This window comes from Bufo bufo, chromosome 1 (genome assembly GCF_905171765.1).
Source record: "Bufo bufo chromosome 1, aBufBuf1.1, whole genome shotgun sequence".
Lineage (NCBI taxonomy): Eukaryota > Metazoa > Chordata > Amphibia > Anura > Bufonidae > Bufo > Bufo bufo.
Window position 1 is genome coordinate 165,497,419 of NC_053389.1, and position 20,744 is coordinate 165,518,162.

The 20,744-nt window shown below is 43.8% G+C and overlaps 1 long non-coding RNA gene across 1 annotated transcript in view; it reads left to right on the top strand.

The window, feature by feature from the left end:
• The first annotated feature begins 1,284 nt into the window (after positions 1-1,284).
• LOC121000945 overlaps positions 1,285-20,744 on the top strand; it is a 677,653-nt gene continuing 658,193 nt past the window's right edge. The window contains exon 1 of the long non-coding RNA XR_005778937.1: positions 1,285-1,356. This is a non-coding gene — a long non-coding RNA (uncharacterized LOC121000945). The remainder of the gene's footprint in view (positions 1,357-20,744) is intronic.

Here is a 20,744-nt window from a genome sequence, read left to right on the forward strand (position 1 = left end):
CCTTGTGGATTTTAGGCAAAGCGTGCATTATGGGGGTAACCGGCACCTCCACATTTAGGTATCTATACTCACTGTCACCGAAGGCACCACTCTCCCTTCCTCTCGATAGCAGTGAAATATAGCTAACCATGTATTCTTGTAGCGGGTCGTGCAATAATTTCTTATATGTGGAAGTGTCCGCTAACATCTCCCGCAATTGTTGGCCATAAATTGTCTTATCCATAACAACCACCGCCCCCCCCCCCTTGTCCGCCATTTTAATCACTATGGTGTCACATTGTTGTAGTTGCTGAAGAGCAAGGGCTTGGGATGCATTGAGGTTATTATAATTCTTAGTTTTCTTGCTATCTAGTTCAATATTCCTCAATTCTTTTTCCAGGACCTCCTGGAAAACATCCATACTGCCTGTGCGTGACATAACTGTATAGAACTTGGTATTACGTGTACAAAATTTGCTGGCCGGTTTGGGTAAGTCTCTAATTCCCTGTTCATCCTGAAGACCCTCAAGACAGCATAGAGCTAGCTGTTCATTGAACAGGAGATCTTTATACGAGTTGTCTTCATAAAATTGTATGCTGTCCTGGGGGGGATCAGGAGGAGATGGTATATCATAAAAATGTCGGGATACAGTAATATTGTTTATTTGTTTATTTGTAATTAATACTTTGTATCAACTTATCGCTGCAGTAATGTGTTTTTACACATGTTTGCTTCTGTTTCAATATATAGATTTCTGTATCTATTGTCGGCTTACAACTTATTGTAACATTCTCCCAGGAGCTTTGTGGCTTGTTAATATGTATTTTAGCTAATTCCGGTCTCGCTTTTTTATTATTTGCTTTCAACAGTGGTTTCTTCCTCTGTTGTCTTCCATTAAATCCACATTTTCTAAGACAGCAATGGATGGTGTGATCTGAAACTGATCTTCTGTGACCTTGGAGTTCACCTCTAATTTATTTGGAAGTTGTTCTGGGCTCTTTGGTTACCATTCGTATTATCCGTCTCTTCAATTTGTCATCAGTTTTCCCCTTGTGGCCATGTCCAGGGAGCTTGGCTACAGTCCCATAGACCTTAAACCTCTGAATAATATGTGCAACGGTAGTAACGGGAATATAAAGCTGTTTGGAGATGGTCTTATAGCCTTTACCTTTAACATGTTTTCTATATTTTTTTTACTAATCTCCTGAGACACCTCCCCAGCTTTCTTTGGTCCATGTTCAGTGTGGTAGACACCATGATACCAAACTGCACAGTGACTACTTTTCATCCTTTAAACAAGCAGACTGGCTGATTACAAGTTTGAAGACACCTGTGATGCTAATTACAGGACACACCATAGTTTAACATGTCCCTATGGTAAAATTATTTTCTAGGAGTTCCATTATTTTTGTCCAGGCCAGTTTTATTTATTTTTATTTTATTTTTTTATTATTCTGTTAAAGCACAATTGAAAAGCAATGTCTGAAGATCATTAGCTGATTTTCAGCATTTTTATTTATTTATTATTACTTTTATCAGCTTTAGGGGTTGTCCGGGTTCAGAGCTGAACCTGGACATACCCATACTTTCACCCAGGCAGCTCTCCTGATGTTAGCATCGGAGCATGTCATGCCCTTCGCTGGATTGCGCAGGGCAAGGACTCTTTTATTTACAATAACACATTGCCGGGCGGAGGCTTCCGCCCAGCAGTTTGTTCTGTGACATCACCGGCTCTGATGGGCGGGCTTTAGCGCTGCTCTAGCCGTTTTACAGGCTAGGGCAGAGCTAAAGCCCCCCCCCCCTCCGTCTGGCAACCCCAGGGAGAGCCCGGTACGTCACCTGAACCCCAAAAAATGCCTTTGCCCTGCACGATTTAGAGCAGGGCAAAGGAGAGCATCGGAGCATGAACTGCTCCGATGCTCAAGTCAGGGGGGCTGCCTGGGTGAAAATGGGGTTATTTCAGTCACCATTGTGGGTTTTTCTTTCTTTAAAGGGAACCTGTTACCAGTTTTCTGGTGTCTTAACTAAGGGCAACATAAATAAGTGACTGATTCTCCAGCACAATGCTGGGTCACTTTCTTTAATTGACCCAGTCAATCTGCCAACATCTTGTATTGAAAAGCTCCAGCTGATAATGATGAGTCATGAATATTTATGAGCTCCTGACTCTCCCCACCCACCTGCTGCTGAGTGACAGTTTGTTTCCATATGAACCAGCAGCATATGGCTATAGCTCTGTATTAAATATACGCTGGACTCAATGACATCACGCTGGACTCAAATCAGCTCATTAGCATGCGGCATCTTTGTGTGTATATTATGAGGTAACCATCTGTCACACCCTTAAGTGAATACATCTAAGGTACTTTTTAGTAGTTAATGATTGTATATAATTAGTTAGATTATAATCAAATATCCACATGACAGGTTCCCTTTAATGAAAGGGTACCAACAATTTTGTTCAAGTGTGTATTTGTGTACATTCAGGCAGTATTATAGTAGTTATATTTGTGTACATAGCGGCAGTGTTATCATAATTATATTCTTGTTCATGGGGAGCAGAATTATGGTAGTTTTCCAGGCATGAATATTTTCTTATTATTTCCTGTCTCTTTGCTAACATTTTTTGCTTTTGCTTGAGCTACGAGACAGATCTCTAGACAAATAACCACATATTGTTGGAGGAGGTAGATGTTTATCTTATTTTACCTTAGTACATGCTGAAAAACTGGTCACAGGACATTACTGCAGACATTTTTTCTGTGGATAGACGCTCATTTCAACACTAGTTTGACGTCGCTTTTGTGTGGTTAGAAGGTTAAGCATAGTATTTTCGCCTCTTATCCTCTTAATTATATAGTAAGCATGGAGCTTCCTGCATTGAATCATAAGAGCCACCACTGTTCCCTGCCCAGCCAGTATTCTAATCTCTCTTTAATTTTGCAATTAATTAAAATTACACTAACCTTTAACTTTAGGGTCAAAACAAGGCGAGACTTTGGCAGATTTACAGCTCAGACATCCTAAATTTACTAACTCTTATTACTAGCAATGAGGAAGGGAAAATCACAAAGAACATACAGAATATGCAGCTGCATGGGTGCCTTAAAGGGGTTATCCGAGTTATGGGGAAAAAAATTAAAACCTCATAAAATTCATCAGGACATACATATACATTGGTTAAGCTTGATTTCTTAAGAGAGAAACCCATACTTACACCTTTTCATGGTTCTGTTATTGCTGTGTTTACATGCTGAAGTACATGCTGGGGGGCGTATAACAACAAAGCCTGAGCTCTCCCTCATGAATATTTGTGGGCGTGAACAATCTGACCTTCCCCTTAGGGCTCTTTCACACTTGCGTTGTTCTGTTCCGGCATAGAGTTCCGTCGTCGGGGCTCTATGCCGGAAGAATCCTGATCAGGATTATCCCCATGCATTCTGAATGGAGAGAAATCCGTTCAGGATGCATCAGGATGTCTTCAGTTCCGGACCGGAACGTTTTTTGCCAGAGAAAATACCGCAGCATGCTGCGCTTTTTGCTCCGGCCAAAAATCCTGAACACTTGCCGCAAGGCCGGATACGGAATTAATGCCCATTGAAAGGCATTAATCCGGATCCGGCCTTAAGCTAAACGTCGTTTCGGCGCATTACCGGATCCGACGTTTAGCTTTTTCTCAATGGTTACCATGGCTGCCGGGACGCTAAAGTCCTGTTTGCCATGGTAAAGTGTAGTGGGGAGCGGGGGAGCAGTATACTTACCGTCCGTGCGGCTCCCGGGGCGCTTCAGAGTGACGTCAGGGTGACGATCACGTCATCCATGCGCATGGGGCGCCCTGACGTCATTCTGGAGCGCCCCGGGAGCCGCACGGACTGTAAGTATACTGCTCCCCCGCTCCCCACTACTACTATGGCAACCAGGACTTTAATAGCGTCCTTGGTGCCATAGTAACACTGAACGCATTTTGAAGACGGATCCGTCTTCGAATGCTTTCAGTTCACTTGCGTTGTTACGAATCCGGCTGGCACTTCCGGCAAATGGAGTACACGACGGATCCGGACAACGCAAGTGTGAAAGAGGCCTCACCCTGCTCTGCACAACCTGTTTGCATAAAAAAAAAAACAGTCACATGATCATCTCCTAGCTCACACAGGCAGATCTTCCTGTCACATTGCAGATACAGCTACGGCTCTATCTATAAGATGGACATATAGCTGTATCTAAGCTATCGCTGATTCTAAGCTACCGCTGATTCTAAGCTACCGCTGATTCTAAGCTACCGCTGATTCTAAGCTAACTCTGATTCTAAGCTACCGCTGTATCTAAGCTACCGCTGTATCTAAGCTATCGCTGATTCTAAGCTATCGCTGATTCTAAGCTATCGCTGATTCTAAGCTACCGCTGATTCTAAGCTATCGCTGTATCTAAGCTATCGCTGATTCTAAGCCATCGCTGTATCTAAGCCATCGCTGATTCTAAGCTATCACTGTATCTAAGCTATAGCTTAGATAAAGATATATCTTGGATGCAGCTATAGCTTAGATATAGCTATATCTATATGATGGACAATTATTTCCTTTTTTTTTCCCGGGGGGGGGGGGGGTATTAACAGTGTAATGGGGACTTGTTGAGGGGGCCAGGGCTGTAATAACGATCCCCAGACGCGGGAGGGGGTCGTGTAAACTGGCCCATGTTAGGGAAAGAGCCAGACACATACCCTGCTTCTGGTGCTGCTGGAGAAAATCTATCACCGCTCTGGTAAGTATCGTGCATGAGCGATTGCTTACCATCGCCGAGGCTGTGTGAGGAGAGAGGGGTGGGCACCAAAGGCTCTGACGTCTCGTTTACAGAGCCGGGCCACTCCCTCAAGCAGGGAGAAGCTTGTAAACGAGACGTCAGTGCCTGAGCAGGGTTAGTGACGTTCGGGGTCACATGACCCAAATGTGAACTGGCTAAACAGAGCAAAATAGCTAATGTAAGTGATTTACAAAATAGTTTAATATAATACTATAAGAGTTATTAGCATAAATTTATTTAACTCGGATAACCCCTTTAAAGGTAAGGGGCCACTACCACCATAGAGGAGAAATTAGGTCTCACTCACACTGGTGTATTTTAATCAGTATTTTGCATTAGTTTTTCTAGGTCCAATCCAATCCAGGGAAGGAACCTACAAAGAAAAAGCCTAATGGAAAACTTTTAGAATGAGGGAGGGGATAATGTGTGCTCTCCACATCTGTAGTTCTGTTCCGCGGCCCTGCAAAAAAGTTAGAGTATGTCCTATTCTTGTCTGCAATCACGGACAAGAATAGGCATTTCTATGATAGGGCTAGCTGTGTGCGTTCCGCAAAAAGTGGAACGCAAACAGCCGGTGCCCGTGTTTTGTGGACCATAAAACACGGTGTGAATGGGCCCTAAGATGTACTGCACATGAGCCGAGGATGAATTAAATGGTGTAAGCACAAGGTTACAGGGCCATGCGTGTTAATGAATCGGACGCTTGGCCCTGTGAATCAAGTGGGGGGGGGGAGTTGTCTTGTAGAGTAGAGGAGCTAATGTGCACCAAACAGCTAGGACAGGCCCTCAGTGCACTTGAGCCCTAATTTGCATATGGTTTAAAATTTAGATTTTTCTTGAATGCTGCACCAGGCTGGGGGCAATAAAGGTAGGGTTTAAATCAGCTAGGGCAAACCTACCAGACATAATGCCTGGTTTTAAAGGGTTGATCTTGCTGACAGATGCCCTTTACAACTAATATATAAGCATTACTCATCTCACTGACCCCCAGCCACTGATCTTCTGATACAACTGTCCACTTCCTGGTCCTGATGTGATGCAAGGAATTGTCTGCAGTTGACCACTGGCCACAATGTTATTGGCTGAGTGGAGATTTCCAGCCATTTCTTGATCCTGCAACAAAAACCACAACTTTATTTTTATTTATATTATTTATTGCCATAAGTGGATGTTGAACTAAGCAAAATCAAGCACATATATGTATAAACCATTTTAAAGCCAATCACGGATCGCAAAAAGAGCCAATAGAAAGGTATTATTCTCCTATGCATTAAAAAGGCTAATACTCTGGTGGCTGAGTGCTCTCCTATAGTACAACCATTCATTAAATGAATCCAGACCGCAGAGCTGGAGATGAATCAACATTCATTCATAGTGATGAAACAATATAAACCACCAAGCATTATCAATGAATAAAAAATTACAAGTAGATATGAATATCTAAAGCAAGAGTCCATTCATCCAGACATACCTAATCACAATATGGATAATTAAACCTTTCAGAGCAGTGATTAGCAGACTCTGGTTTGCATTATTTCATTGTTATGAATGAATGTTCATTGATATTTCACCCATGTGGTCTGGATTCATCCATACTGATAGCTGTTTAATAATATGTGAAATATAATATGTATAAAGGCTTTATTGCACTACACACTGACACCATCTATAGTGATACACAAGGTTGATCGGAGGTCTGTATGGGAACATCAAGACCTATATTTGAAGTCTCCATATATGACAATGTAGAAGCACATACATTAGTAAGATACGCCTGTATCTATGGTATAAATTACTGACGGAGACAGACAAGGGGGTCGTCTTCTCACTCTCTGTTGGGGGTTAATGCTGAAGAAGATGGAAAAGACACATGGAGCCTGAGAAGGAGGTTCCTACCTTTCAGAAAGGATACTTTAAGGACATTCATATTCATGAATGGACAATAGTCTAAGACTTTTCCTAAACTATTTTTGTAAGTAATCAACTTTTATGAAGACCGAAAATAAATCGCATTATTAATTTTTTATATAACTCTTGTTGAATCCTGGTGATGAGTACTCCGGGTGTTACTTACTCCAAATAACGCATAAACTATATTTGAAGACCGTCTATTCAAAGGTAGTTGGAGCAGCTCTCACCTGTCTGGAGACTTCAACCATGAGGACACGGACCGCTCCCTTACCCGGACTGGGAGCAGGATATGAATTAATGAAAAAGGAGTTGTCCAGCTATTCTTTGAGAAGTTCCAATAGCACTTTATTTAGTATCCAAATTTAAAAACATCCAGGTACAGATAATGTTGGTCTACGCGTTTCAGGCAACAAAACAATTACAGCCCTTACTCATGACCGTTCATGAGTAAGGGCTGCAATTGTTTTGTTGCCTGAAACGCGTAGACCAACATTATCTGTACCTGGATGTTTTTAAATTTAGATACTAAATAAAGTGCTATTGGAACTTCTCAAAGAAAGTCTGGACAACTCTTTTTTCATTAACTATATTTGAAGAGGATTACCCATATTATAACGTATTTTTCGCCCCATAAGACTCACTTTTTCCCCCCAAAAGTGGGGGGAAAATGCCCCTGCTTCTTATGGGGCGAATGCTTCCATTTTACATTGCAGATGTATGAGCGGGGAGAGTGGAGGGGCTGCAGTCACTGTACTCTTACACCGGGCCCCGCCGCTCACTGCAGTATTTCTAAACATTAATCCTTAACCTGTTAATAAGTTTAACTAAAGCTGTGCTCTCCCCTGTATCAGTACTGTACTTACTAACAAGCTTCCATAGCAGGCAGAGCAGACGGCAGCAGTAACGTCACTCACTGACGTCGCTCGCCTGCTCCTCCCACTTTGCAGGCGGAGCAGGCGTGCGACATCAGTGAGTGACATTACTGCTGCCGTCCGCTCTGCCTGCTATGGAAGCTTGTTAGTAAGTACAGTACTGATACAGGGGAGAGCGCAGCTTTAGTTAAACTTATTAAGAGGTTAAGGATTAATATTTATAAATACTGCGGTGGCCGGCGGGACGGTGTATTGGGGGACACTGTTATGAGGGGGATCTGTGAATGACACATATATAGTAGTGCCATCGACAGATCCCCCCCATAACAGTGGCATCCACAGATCCCCCACCCTATAACAGTGCCATCCACAGATCCAGCACCCCATAACAGTGCCATCCACAGATGCCCCTCCCTATAATAGTGCCATCCACTGATGCCCCTCCCCATAACAGTGCCATCCACAGATCCCCCATAACAGTGCCATCCACAGATCCCCATAACAGTGGCATCCACAGATCTCCCATAACAGTGCCATCCACAGATCGCCCATAACAGTGCCATCCACAGATCCCCCATAATAGTGTCATGCACAGACCACCATTAGTTCAAAACCCACCAAAAGCACACCTTTTGGTTAAAAATATTTATTTTCTTATTTTCCTCCTCAAAAACCTAGGTGCGTCTTATAGGCCGGTGCGTCTTATAGGCCAGTGCGTCTTATAGGGCGAAAAATACGGTATTTTTCATATACATATTTATATTACATTTGGCGAGCCACCATACCGTATATTTAAGCTTGAAGAGGGGGAAGAGTGAACTCAAAAATTATTTTCAAGCTTTAATAAGTCGGAGAATCTAAAAAGAATCTTTTGAAGGAGGACAACAAATGCCAGACATACCAAGACATGCTGATGACAGAAGCCCAGCCTTGAATCTACTGAGGTTGTGAGTATGGAAATAATAAATTCTATTGATGATAAGAGTAGCTTATAATTTAAGTTAAGTTCATGCCTAGTGAACAGTTAGATCTGCAGACGATATGGTTTAGTTTATATGCAGAATGTGAACAAGAAAACAAGAATATAGACTGTAAGCATAATTTAGTCAGTAGGGAGAAAGAGAAAATAAGGAATATTGTCCATATGGTGAAGGTCTTTCACAGAATAGTGTCAGATAGATCCATATATAATTGTACCAGTGAAGTTCCAACCATAGATGCTGTGATCTGTAAAGATGCATCAACTGAGGGTGGAATTTGCAATAAAGTAGAGGAAATTAAGAATGAAAAATGTAAGAAAATGCAGTCAATGGATTTCTTAAATGAATTAAGAGATTTTGACATTTCTAAACCAGTCACATTGAGCAGGATATTCCAGGATCTCATCAACAAAGAAGTTATAAAAAGAGGTTAAGGCATTGGCTAGACATAAGTCTATTAGGGACAGACATATTGGTAATGGTTTTGGCCTGGATAAGGATAAGATTTAGTTTTTTCTCATTGAAATTAGCTAAATAAAAGTTCTGATTAACTATAAGACAATGTATGACATAATTATTATATGGTATACATAAGTATAAAGAGGAATGTGATACTTATTGTAAGATCAGCACATTGTAGGATAAAACATGTATTTGGATTATGGTTCCATCCTTTCTTCTTTCTTTTTTACAAGGACATGTAGAGGTTGGTTCCTTATATATACAGTATGTTAAGGCAACAAGAAATAAAGTTTTAGTAGTTGTAATTCTACAGTAAAGAAGACAAAATCTATAATTGTAGAAGTAATAGGATCCTATTCTCTTGTCTTGAGCCTGAAGACATTCCTCTCTCTATACCAGAGGTCAGAGAATAGAAGAATATGATTTTTGTATATTCTTTATACAGATAATATTGCTGGGAAATAACTTTCTGTTGTATCTAATGTTGTTTTCTATTTTTATATTTTCTCCAGTAGAAATTTTCTTGAGAAGCAGCATTTGACCGAAATTGAAATTTTCCTTCCTTGGCAATTTTCTCCACATTACTAAATAACTTTCATAATTGCATGGAATATCTAGTAATCAAACTGTTAATCTATGTAACAATATTTAAATAATAGAATAACACTAAATGTAAAGATAAAACTTACATTGTGCATGAGAATGGTTCTTCTTGTGTTTAGCCATGTTGAGAAAGCAGGTGGTTAGTTGATGGACATGAGCACATGATGACATTTGTGATCTTTTGTCTAAGAATAGTTTAATGGTATGTCTATGTTTATGGAAAGGCCTAATTCTAGGAATTCAAGGATCTTAAGTTTATGCAAAAAACTAAATAATTGTTTATGTGTGGTCCACAAATGAAGTATTTCAGGTTTATAACTGAAATTTCTTTTATAATGCGCATTACAAAATAATATATACATATGGGTTAAATTATATCATTTTATTAATTGAAGTTAATTGGTATATGAGCGTGTGATGGTGTAAGAGTGATGTTAGCAGCTGCTGTGCCATGTAAGTAGGTGCCATGTGTGTATGTATGAATGCTATTCTAAGACTGAGCATACAATATTTGAGTTAAAAATGAATAAACAATACGCAGTTAAAAGAGGTCATATTACTTATAATGACATGTCAGATATATTGTAGGATTATACAACATATTTCATTGTGGCGAAACCAACCTCGCCACTGGGTTTTGGAGAGGCCTGTTTACCAGCCTCTTGCCTCAGGATTATGGCCCATACTAACTTTAAAGGAGAAGACAGCTGTCTTTGGAATTGTATTTTGTTATGTGAGGGTACCCAGATAGCTAATTTTATTGTATTTGTGTATTCTGAGTGCCATTCACCTAATGATATGCACTCAGACTTGAGTTATCTGGGATATGTTAAATGTCTGTGTTTGCTGTGGAGGTGTGACATTGTGTGTTTGGGTGGTGATTTCTGTCCTGTTGTCTCCACATGTGTATTGGCGATTTCCCTTTGTCCTGAGAGATAATTGAATTGCTCCTCGGGTGTCTCCAGGGCAGAGAGGAGGAAACCATGATGCATTGTGGGGATGTGTTGTGTCTGTGTATCCTGAGTTGCTACGTATCTGTCCTGTGTCACAGTCTTCCTTCTGGTCCCCTAGGGGCGTGTTCACCAGATGGGGACCTGCCTAAATACGGGCGGGTAGCCCTCAATAAAGAGTGCCTGTTTTATCCTTCATCATGTTGAGGCTGGTGTTTGGGTAACTGATCGACACTGGGGGATTGCTATACGCTGGGAGATTTGCTATACTCCCCTGGCTATAACTACTAGCTCTTTTAAGAGCTGTTCCTGCTCTCTGGTTTTAGGAGAGGTTCACCCACTGGAGCCTGGAGCCTTGTCGTAGGTCCAGGGTGGGTAGGAGACGGTGAGACCTCAACCAAGCTTCGGCGGTTCGTGGGGTCTGCAGTGCATACGGTGTCAAGTGGAGTGCTTGGAGTCCTCGGAAAGCACTAGGAGCAACTATCAACGGAGGTACCCGGTCGGGGTGCCAGGAGTTCCGTTACATTTGGTGGCAGCGGTGGGATGGCGTCCTAGTGTGAGGAGAAGCAGCTCGGAGACACCGTTTGTGGAGTATATTGAGGGCAACGCTAATATCCGTACAGCGCCCCTGGCTACAGCAGCAGGATGGAATCAACTAGTCTTCGGACATCGTTCTATGACGAGGAGGAGGAGGCAGCCGCAGACTACAGGGATGCAGACAGAAAGGAAGTCTGGTATGATGCCCTGGAAAATGCCCAGCGGCGGCGAGGTGAGAGTCTCCCCAGTTATTGGCAGCAGCTACAGAAGCATGTGGCGATGCGGATGGGTCTCTTGGGAGAGCAGCCCCTGGATGACTGGGTAACAGAGTTCCAGAGCCTGGTATGTAAGGAGCTTTGGCTAGAGGACGCTTACCAGGCCCTAAGGTGGCATGTCATTCAACATTCCCCCTGGGCAGCTGAGCATGACAAGCCAGAGGGAGAGGAGTTTTATGGTCCTGGCTTGTTATGGGAGTCCTTTGCAGAGCCTGACTTCAGGAGCCCGGCACAGTCCAGACTTCAGAACATTTTTTACGAGAGGGAGGCTAGGCTGGATTGGGAGGACCCCCATGAGGTAGAGAAAGACCTGGCTCACCTAGCAACCCTGGAGTGGCAACTGGAGCAGGACTATCGAGATCTCTTCCACTCCATTGAGAGGGCTAAGCGAGAGAGCAGAGTGTCAGACCCAGGTCCAGAGCCCTTCAGCTGGGAGGATATTGTGGAGGTGTACTGGGAGGACCCGACTGAAGTATCCCCTGCTTCAGTACCAGCTAAAGAGGTAGGGGACCTCATAGACTGGTCCTGGGGGGAAACCCATATGGCAGGTGGAGATGGGACTGAGATCTCTCCACCAGCCCTACAGGGATGCTGGGCAGTCGGCCCAGATCCCCAACGGCAGCCGGAGTTTCAGGGAGTAGGGACAGTTGGTCCTGCTCCCCAGCGGCAGTATGTTTTGCAGGGAGAGGAGAGCATCGTCTCCATGCCCCAGCGGCAGTGTACTTTGAAGGGAGAGGAGACAACCGGTCTCTCTCCCCAACCACAGGGGGACAGCACCCCTAACTCCAATGGTGCAGATGGGACCGCAGTCTCTGCACCAGGCCTACCGGGATACTGGACGGCCGTTACAGATCCCCCACCAACCCCGCAGGAATGCCAGGAGGAGGAGGTAAGCGATTCCTCTTCTCCACAGCCGATCTGCAACAATGTCCTGGGGATAGGATTCCATGACCACATCCAGGCGGAAGAGCTGGCATCTGGGCAGAGCGCAGTCGGCCTCTGCCCTCCTCTATCCTCTTCTCCAGAGGCTGAGTCCACACCGGCTTCCCCAGCGGAAGAGCTGGCATCTGGGCAGAGCGCAGTCGGCCTCTTCCCTCCCCTATCCTCTTCTCCAGAGGCTGACTTTCCACAGGCTACCCCAGCGGCAGAGCTGGCATCTGGGCAGAGCGCAGTCGGCCTCTGCCCTCCCCTATCCTCTTCTCCAGAGCCGGACATCCCACAGGCTACCCCAGCGGAAGCGCTGGCATCTGGGCAGAGCGCAGTCAGCCTCTGCCCTCCTCTATCCTCTTCTCCAGAGGCTGACTTTCCACAGGCTACCCCAGCGGAAGCGCTGGCATCTGGGCAGAGCGCAGTCGGCCTCTTCCCTCCCCTATCCTCTTCTCCAGAGGCTGAATTTCCACAGGCTACCCCAGCGGAAGAGCTGGCATCTGGGCAGAGCGCAGTCGGCCTCTGCCCTCCCCTATCCTCTTCTCCAGAGGCTGACTTTCCACAGGCTACCCCAGTGGCAGAGCTGGCATCTGGGCAGAGCGCAGTCGGCCTCTGCCCTCCCCTATCCTCTTCTCCAGAGCCGGACATCCCACAGGCTACCCCAGCTGAAGCGCTGGCATCTGGGCAGAGCGCAGTCGGCCTCTGCCCTCCCCTATCCTCTTCTCCAGAGCCAGACTTCCCACAGGCTTCCCCAGCGGAAGAGCTGGCATCGGGGCAGAGCGCAGTCGGCCTCTGCCCACCAAGTAACTACAGCTCCAAGCTAGAGAGCAACAAGGAAGCAAGGAGTAGCAGATGCCCACTCAACAGCTGGGGACATACAGAACAGAGCCAGGCCCCAAGATTCAACAGGTCCCGTATTGGGTTGTGGTTGGACTGCCAGACTAACTCAGGTACTGACCGTGAGGTCAGGTATCTGGTTAGTCTTCCCTGGGAGGGGGAGATGTGTGGCAAAACCAACCTCGCCACTGGGTTTTGGAGAGGCCTGTTTACCAGCCTCTTGCCTCAGGATTATGGCCCATACTAACTTTAAAGGAGAAGACAGACCGGCCGCCACAGCTGTCTTTGGAATTGTATTTTGTTATGTGAGGGTACCCAGATAGCTAATTTTATTGTATTTGTGTATTCTGAGTACCATTCACCTAATGATATGCACTCAGACTTGAGCTATCTGGGATATGTTAAATGTCTGTGTTTGCTGTGGAGGTGTGACATTGTGTGTTTGGGTGGTGATTTCTGTCCTGTTGTCTCCACATGTGTATTGGCGATTTCCCTTTGTCCTGAGAGAAAATTAAATTGCTCCTCGGGTGTCTCCAGGGCAGAGAGGAGGAAACCATGATGCATTGTGGGGATGTGTTGTGTCTGTGTATCCTGAGTTGCTACGTATCTTTCCTGTGTCACAGTCTTCCTTCTGGTCCCCTAGGGGCGTGTCCACCAGATGGGGACCTGCCCAAATACGGGCGGGTAGCCCTCAATAAAGAGTGCCTGTTTTATCCTTCATCATGTTGAGGCTGGTGTTTGGGTAACTGATCGACACTGGAGGATTGCTATACGCTGGGAGATTTGCTATACTCCCCTGGCTATAACTACTAGCTCTTTTAAGAGCTGTTCCTGCTCTCTGGTTTTAGGAGAGGTTCACCCACTGGAGCCTGGAGCCTTGTCGTAGGTCTAGGGTGGGTAGGAGACGGTAAGACCTCAAACAAGCTTCGGCGGTTCGTGGGGTCTGCAGTGCGTACGGTGTCAAGTGGAGTGCTTGGAGTCCTCGGAAAGCACTAGGAGTACTATCAACGGAGGTACCCAGTCGGGGTGCCAGGAGTTCCGTTACATTCATTATTTGTGTTACCAATTATATATCTAACATTTATACTGTATAGGCAAAAAACGGAAACAGCACCTCCTGAGACAAATCGCAGGTGCAAGCTACCTGGCAATAACACAGCAAACAAATAGGTGAAGTAGCAGCACACCACAAAATGCACCAAGACTGAGTGAACATGTGTATGTGTGAACAGGGTCAAATACATGATGCCAATATTTACTGCAAAGCAGTGAAGAAGCTCTTAGCGCATATTATTGATCAACAATATGTTGAGCCCACCTACCAGACAACAAGGTAGCTTCTTATCAGGTGGGACCTACTCTAACACGGAGGGTCCAGCTCCATTGTTACTCTGATTAAAAACACCAAGGGGTGGGGGATGGGCGGGGAGTGCTAGATTCCAAAGAGGATGCCTGGTCCTCCACAATATACATACAGTGGGATGCGAAAGTTTGGGCAACCTTGTTAATCGTCATGATTTTCCTGTATAAATCGTTGGTTGTTACGATAAAAAATGTCAGTTAAATATATCATATAGGAGACACACACAGTGATATTTGAGAAGTGAAATGAAGTTTATTGGAATATACAGAAAGTGTGCTATAATTGTTTAAACAAAATTAGGCAGGTGCATAAATTTGGGCACTGTTGTCATTTTATTGATTCCAAAACCTTTAGAACTAATTATTGGAACTCAAATTGGCTTGGTAAGCTCAGTGACCCCTGACCTACATACACAGGTGAATCCAATTTTGAGAAAGAGTATTTAAGGGGGTCAATTGTAAGTTTCCCTCCTCTTTTAATTTTCTCTGAAGAGTAGCAACATGGGGGTTTCTAAACAACTCTCAAATGACCTGAAGACAAAGATTGTTCACCATCATGGTTTAGGGGAAGGATACAGAAAGCTGTCCCAGAGATTTTAGCTGTCTGTTTCCACAGTTAGGAACATATTAAGGAAATGGAAGACCACAGGCTCAGTTCAAGTTAAGGCTTGAAGTGGCAGACCAAGAAAAATCTCGGATAGACAGAAGCGACGAATGGTGAGAACAGTCAGAGTCAACCCACAGACCAGCACCAAAGACCTACAACATCATCTTGCTGCAGATGGAGTCACTGTGCATCGTTCAACCATTCGGCGCACTTTACACAAGGAGATGCTGTATGTGAGAGTGATGCAGAGGAAGCCTTTTCTCCGCCCACAGCACAAAAAGTGCCGCTTGAGGTGGGCTAAAGCACATTTGGACAAGCCAGCTTCATTTTGGAATGAGGTGCTGTGGACTGATGAAACTAAAATTTAGTTATTTGGCCATAACAAGGGGCGTTATGCATGGAGGAAAAAGAACACAGCATTCCAAGAAAAACACCTGCTACCTACAGTAAAATATGGTGGTGGTTCCATCATGCTGTGGGGCTGTGTGGCCAGTGTAGGGACTGGGAATCTTGTCAAAGTTGAGGGACGCATGGATTCCACTCAGTATCAGCAGATTCTGGAGACCAATGTCCAGGAATCAGTGACAAAGCTGAAGCTGCGTCGGGGCTGGATCTTTCAACAAGACCACAACCCTAAACACTGCTCAAAATCCACTAAGGCATTTATGCAGAGGAACAAGTACAACGTTCTTGAATGGCCATCTCAGTCCACAGACCTGAATATAATTGAAAATCTGTGGTGTGACTTAAAGAGAGCTGTCCATGCTCGGAAGCCATCAAACCTGAATGAACTAAAGATGTTTTGTAAAGTGGAATGGTCCAAAATACCTTCAACCAGAATCCAGACTCCCATTGGAACCTACAGGAAGCGTTTAGAGGCTGTAATTTCTGCAAAAGGAGGATTTACTAAATATTGATTTCATTTCTTTTTTGTGGTGCCCAAATTTATGCACCTGCCTAATTTTGTTTAAACAATTATAGCACACCTCCTGTAAATCCAATAAACTTCATTTCACTTCTCAAATATCACTGTGTGTGTCTCCTATATGATATATTTAACTGACATTTTTTATCGTAACAACCAACGATTTATACAGGAAAATCATGACGATTAACAAGGTCGCCCAAACTTTCGCATCCCACTGTATAGGCAAAAAACGTAAACAGCACCTCCTGAGACAAATCGCAGGTGCAAGCTACCTGGCAATAATACAGCAAACAAATAGATGAAGTAGCAGCACACCACAAAATGCACTAAGACTGAGTGAACATGTGTATGTGTGAACAGGGTCAAATACATGACGCCAATATTAACTGCAAAGCAGTATAGAAGCCCACCTACCAGACGACAAGGTAGCTGGAAATGAGATAAAGGAAATTTGTCTAAATGATGTTAAGAATATGGATAATATTGAGGCCTTATAATAGTAATATGCCACGTATGTCCAAGAAGATAATTGATCTTAGTGTTACAGGTTAAAGGTTTTATAACATTATAAGTTATATTAAGTTAAATATTTTATGATCCAGTATATAGAATCATAAAGATCCACAGGTTAATGTTAAAATTTAATTTACAAATGTTTCATGGTAATATTTTTATGGGATTTACTTTCTATAAGATTGTTTTATTTTTGTTTTTCAAAAGAGATTCTATTTATTTATAAGTAATGATTTATTATTGATACCACAAACACATACATAACTATATCTTCATACACACAACTATATCCTCATATATAGGAAGATATGATATATTTTATATATGATAGTAATATATTGGTCTTAATGTGAATGAATATTATATATAATCCAACTAAACATTTGTAACGTTTTCAAGATTGTTAAGTTACTTTATGGTAGACCACTGTTTTGCTTATATAGGAGTGATGGCCACAGGTGGTCAAGGCATACTCATGTCTCCCAAAAGTTGAAGTCTAAGAATAATAGTCAAACTTAGTAAACTTGAGTGTCAATAAGTATTGGTACATGGAATAAAGTATGCAAATACAAGGGTATAATGAAATATTATATCGTTATCTATTACACAGGATATGTGAGTATGACATGCATGAACTACATGGTAATCATAGAGTTACTGTAACTGTTATTTGGGATATTGTATTCCAGAAAGGTTCCAAATATGGAAGGAGTTAATCCTGGATCACTGATAGGAATTTAAACTCATAAATGGTCATTTAAATATAAAGGTCAACTATATTGGAAAGCATATCCAGCTATGGGGATTATGTTAATACATATTTGTTGCTTTTCTAAACAAAGGTTTATATTTACAGTTATATTTTAAAGAAGAAGAATACAATGATATTTAATAGAGTAAGGGTACTTTTTGCACTAACGTTTTTCTTTTCCGGTGTTGAGTTCTGTCACAGGAGCTCAATACCGGAAAAAAACTGATCAGTTTTATCCTAATGCATTCTGAATTGAGAGCATTCAGGATGTATCAGTTCAGTCCCACTTACGTTTTTTGGCCGGAGAAAATACTGCAGCATGCTGCAGTTTTCTCTCTGGCCAAAAATCCTGAATACTTGCCTGAATGCCGGATCCGGCATTAATTTCCATTGAAATGTATTAGTGCCGGATACGGCATTAAGTGTCCTGGCAAAACGGATACGGTTTTACGGTCTGCGCATGCGCAGACCTTTAAAAGTGCAAAAGAATAAATAAATACCAGATCAGTTTTTCCGGATGACACCGGAGAGACGGATACGGTATTTCAATGCATTTGTCAGACGGATCCTCATCCGGATCTGTCTGACAAATGCCATCCGTTTGCGTCAGGATTGCCGGATCTGGCTACTGAACTGCCTGCTGGATTCCTCTGCCACAAGTGTGAAAGTACCCTTATATGTCATATCTCATGCGAAATATTACTTTATTAAAAAGGTAAAGATTTGGTTTTACTGTAGAGAGAGATATTTTGTGTGATCAATTCAATTACTCAATATCATTCTTATTTATAAAAATTCAACAAACATACACAAAGATATCTCAAATGTAGAGTATATAAGTAAGGCAGCACTAGGCATTAGTCGTTAAAAAAAGTCCTTTATTCGTCTGAACAGACATATACATGTGTGGCAGGGGTGGACAAACTTCCATGCAGTCAAAGATGACGGCAGTTTTGCGCAATTGCGCTTCCTCTGACCACTGACGTAATCACATCCCACAGGGGCTCATTTTAATATATATGCTACACTGCGATAAATCTGTATATTTTTGATTACCATGACAATGGTGAAGAGCAGCATATAAAATGAGCACCTGTGGGACTCCGGCAGGCTGTTCCAGCGGGTTAACAGCCTGTCGGATCCCTCCTGCCACTAGATCACGTGTGCTCCCGGACTGCCGTTCAGTCCACATTGACTATAATGGGGGCGGGGGCGGAGTTCCGGCGGAAGCGCACGCCGAGAGGCGGCCGGACTAAAAGTACTGCATGCACTACTGCCGCTAGTGTGAAAGTGCCCTTACTTATATACTCTACATTTGAGATTTACTGAGAACTTATTATGGGCAGAGTACTGCATGAATGTGTTGCACGCATCGCAGGATTGACTATGTATTTGAAAGCCTAAAGCTTAGGCAGTGCCGCCTCGTTCTATTCTTTTGGTTGAAGGTTTATACACAAAGATACATGACTGAAGGAATAAAGATAAACATGTTACACTTACATGACGATGATTTTGTATTAGGATAATATTTTCAATAATATATAAACATTATGTTGAAATATAATATGCTAATAAATGAATGGTATGGTACACTGTGATACTATAGGTTAGGTATGATCACCAACTTTGGTGTAGCAATAGGAAAGAAGAAGATATCTTCAATTAACCACTTACCGTCACACTAACGCCGAAAGGCGTCATCTCTGCGGCGCTCCCAGGTCACACTAACGCCGATTGGCGTCATCTCGCGTGAGCCGAGATTTCCTGTGAACGCGCGCACACAGGCGCGCGCGTTCACAGGAACGGAAGGTAAGCGAGTGGATCTCCAGCCTGCCAGCGGTGATCGTTCGCTGGCAGGCTGGAGAAGCGATTTTTTTAACCCCTAACAGGTATATTAGACGCTGTTTTGATAACAGCGTCTAATATACCTGCTACCTGGTCCTCTGGTGGTCCCTTTTGTTTGGATCGACCACCAGAGGACACAGGTAGCTCAGTAATATGTAGCACCAAACACCACTACACTACACCCCCCCCTGTCACTTATTAACCCCTTATTCACCCTTGATCACCCCTGATCACCCCATATAGACTCCCTGATCACCCCCCTGTCATTGATCACCCCCTTGTCATTGATCACCCCCTTGTAAGGCTCCATTCAGACGTCCGTATGATTTTTACGGATCCACTGATACATGGATCGGATCCGTAAAACACATACGGACGTCTGAATGGAGCCTTACAGGGGGGTGATCAATGATGGGGGTGATCACCCCATATAGACTCCCTGATCACCCCCCTGTCATTGATCACCCCCCTGTCATTGATCACTCCCCTGTAAGGCTGCATTCAGATGTCCATATGTTTTTTACGGATCCACGGATACATGGATCGGATCCGCAAAACACATACAAACGTCTGAATGGAGCCTTACAGGGGGGTGATCACCCCATATAGACTCCCTGATCACCCCCCTGTCATTGATCACCCCTCTGTAAGGCTGCATTCAGATGTCCGTATGTTTTTTACGGATCCACGGATACATGGATCGGATCCGCAAAACACATACGGACATCTGAATGGAGCCTTATAGGTGGGTGATCAATGACAGGGGGGTGATCACCCCATATAGACTCCCTGATCACCCCCCTGTCATTGATCACTCCCCTGTAAGGCTGCATTCAGATGTCCGTATGTTTTTTACGGATCCACGGATACATGGATCGGATCCGCAAAACACATACGGACATCTGAATGGAGCCTTATAGGGGGGGTGATCAATGACAGGGGGGTGATCACCCCATATAGACTCCCTGATCACCCCCCTGTCATTGATCACCCCCCTGTCATTGATCACCCCCCTGTAAGGCTGCATTCAGATGTCCGTATGTTTTTTACGGATCCATGGATACATGGATCGGATCCGCAAAACACATACGGACATCTGAATGGAGCCTTATAGGGGGGTGATCAATGACAGGGGGGTGATCACCCCATATAGACTCCCTGATCACCCCCCTGTCATTGATCACTCCCCTGTCATTGATCACCCCCCTGTAAGGCTGCATTCAGCTGTCCGTATGTTTTTTACGGATCCACGGATTCATGGATCGGATCCGCAAAACACATACGGACATCTGAATAGAGCCTTATAGGGGGGTGATCAATGACAGGGGGGTGATCACCCCATATAGACTCCCTGATCACCCCCCTGTCATTGATCACCCCCCTGTCATTGATCACCCCCCTGTAAGGCTGCATTCAGATGTCCGTATGTTTTTTACGGATCCACGGATACATGGATCGGATCCGCAAAACACATACGAACATCTGAATGGAGCCTTATAGGGGGGTGATCAATGACAGGGGGGTGATTACCCCATATTGACTCTCTGATCACCCCCCTGTCATTGATCACCCCCCTGTAAGGCTCCATTCACACATTTTTTTGGCCCA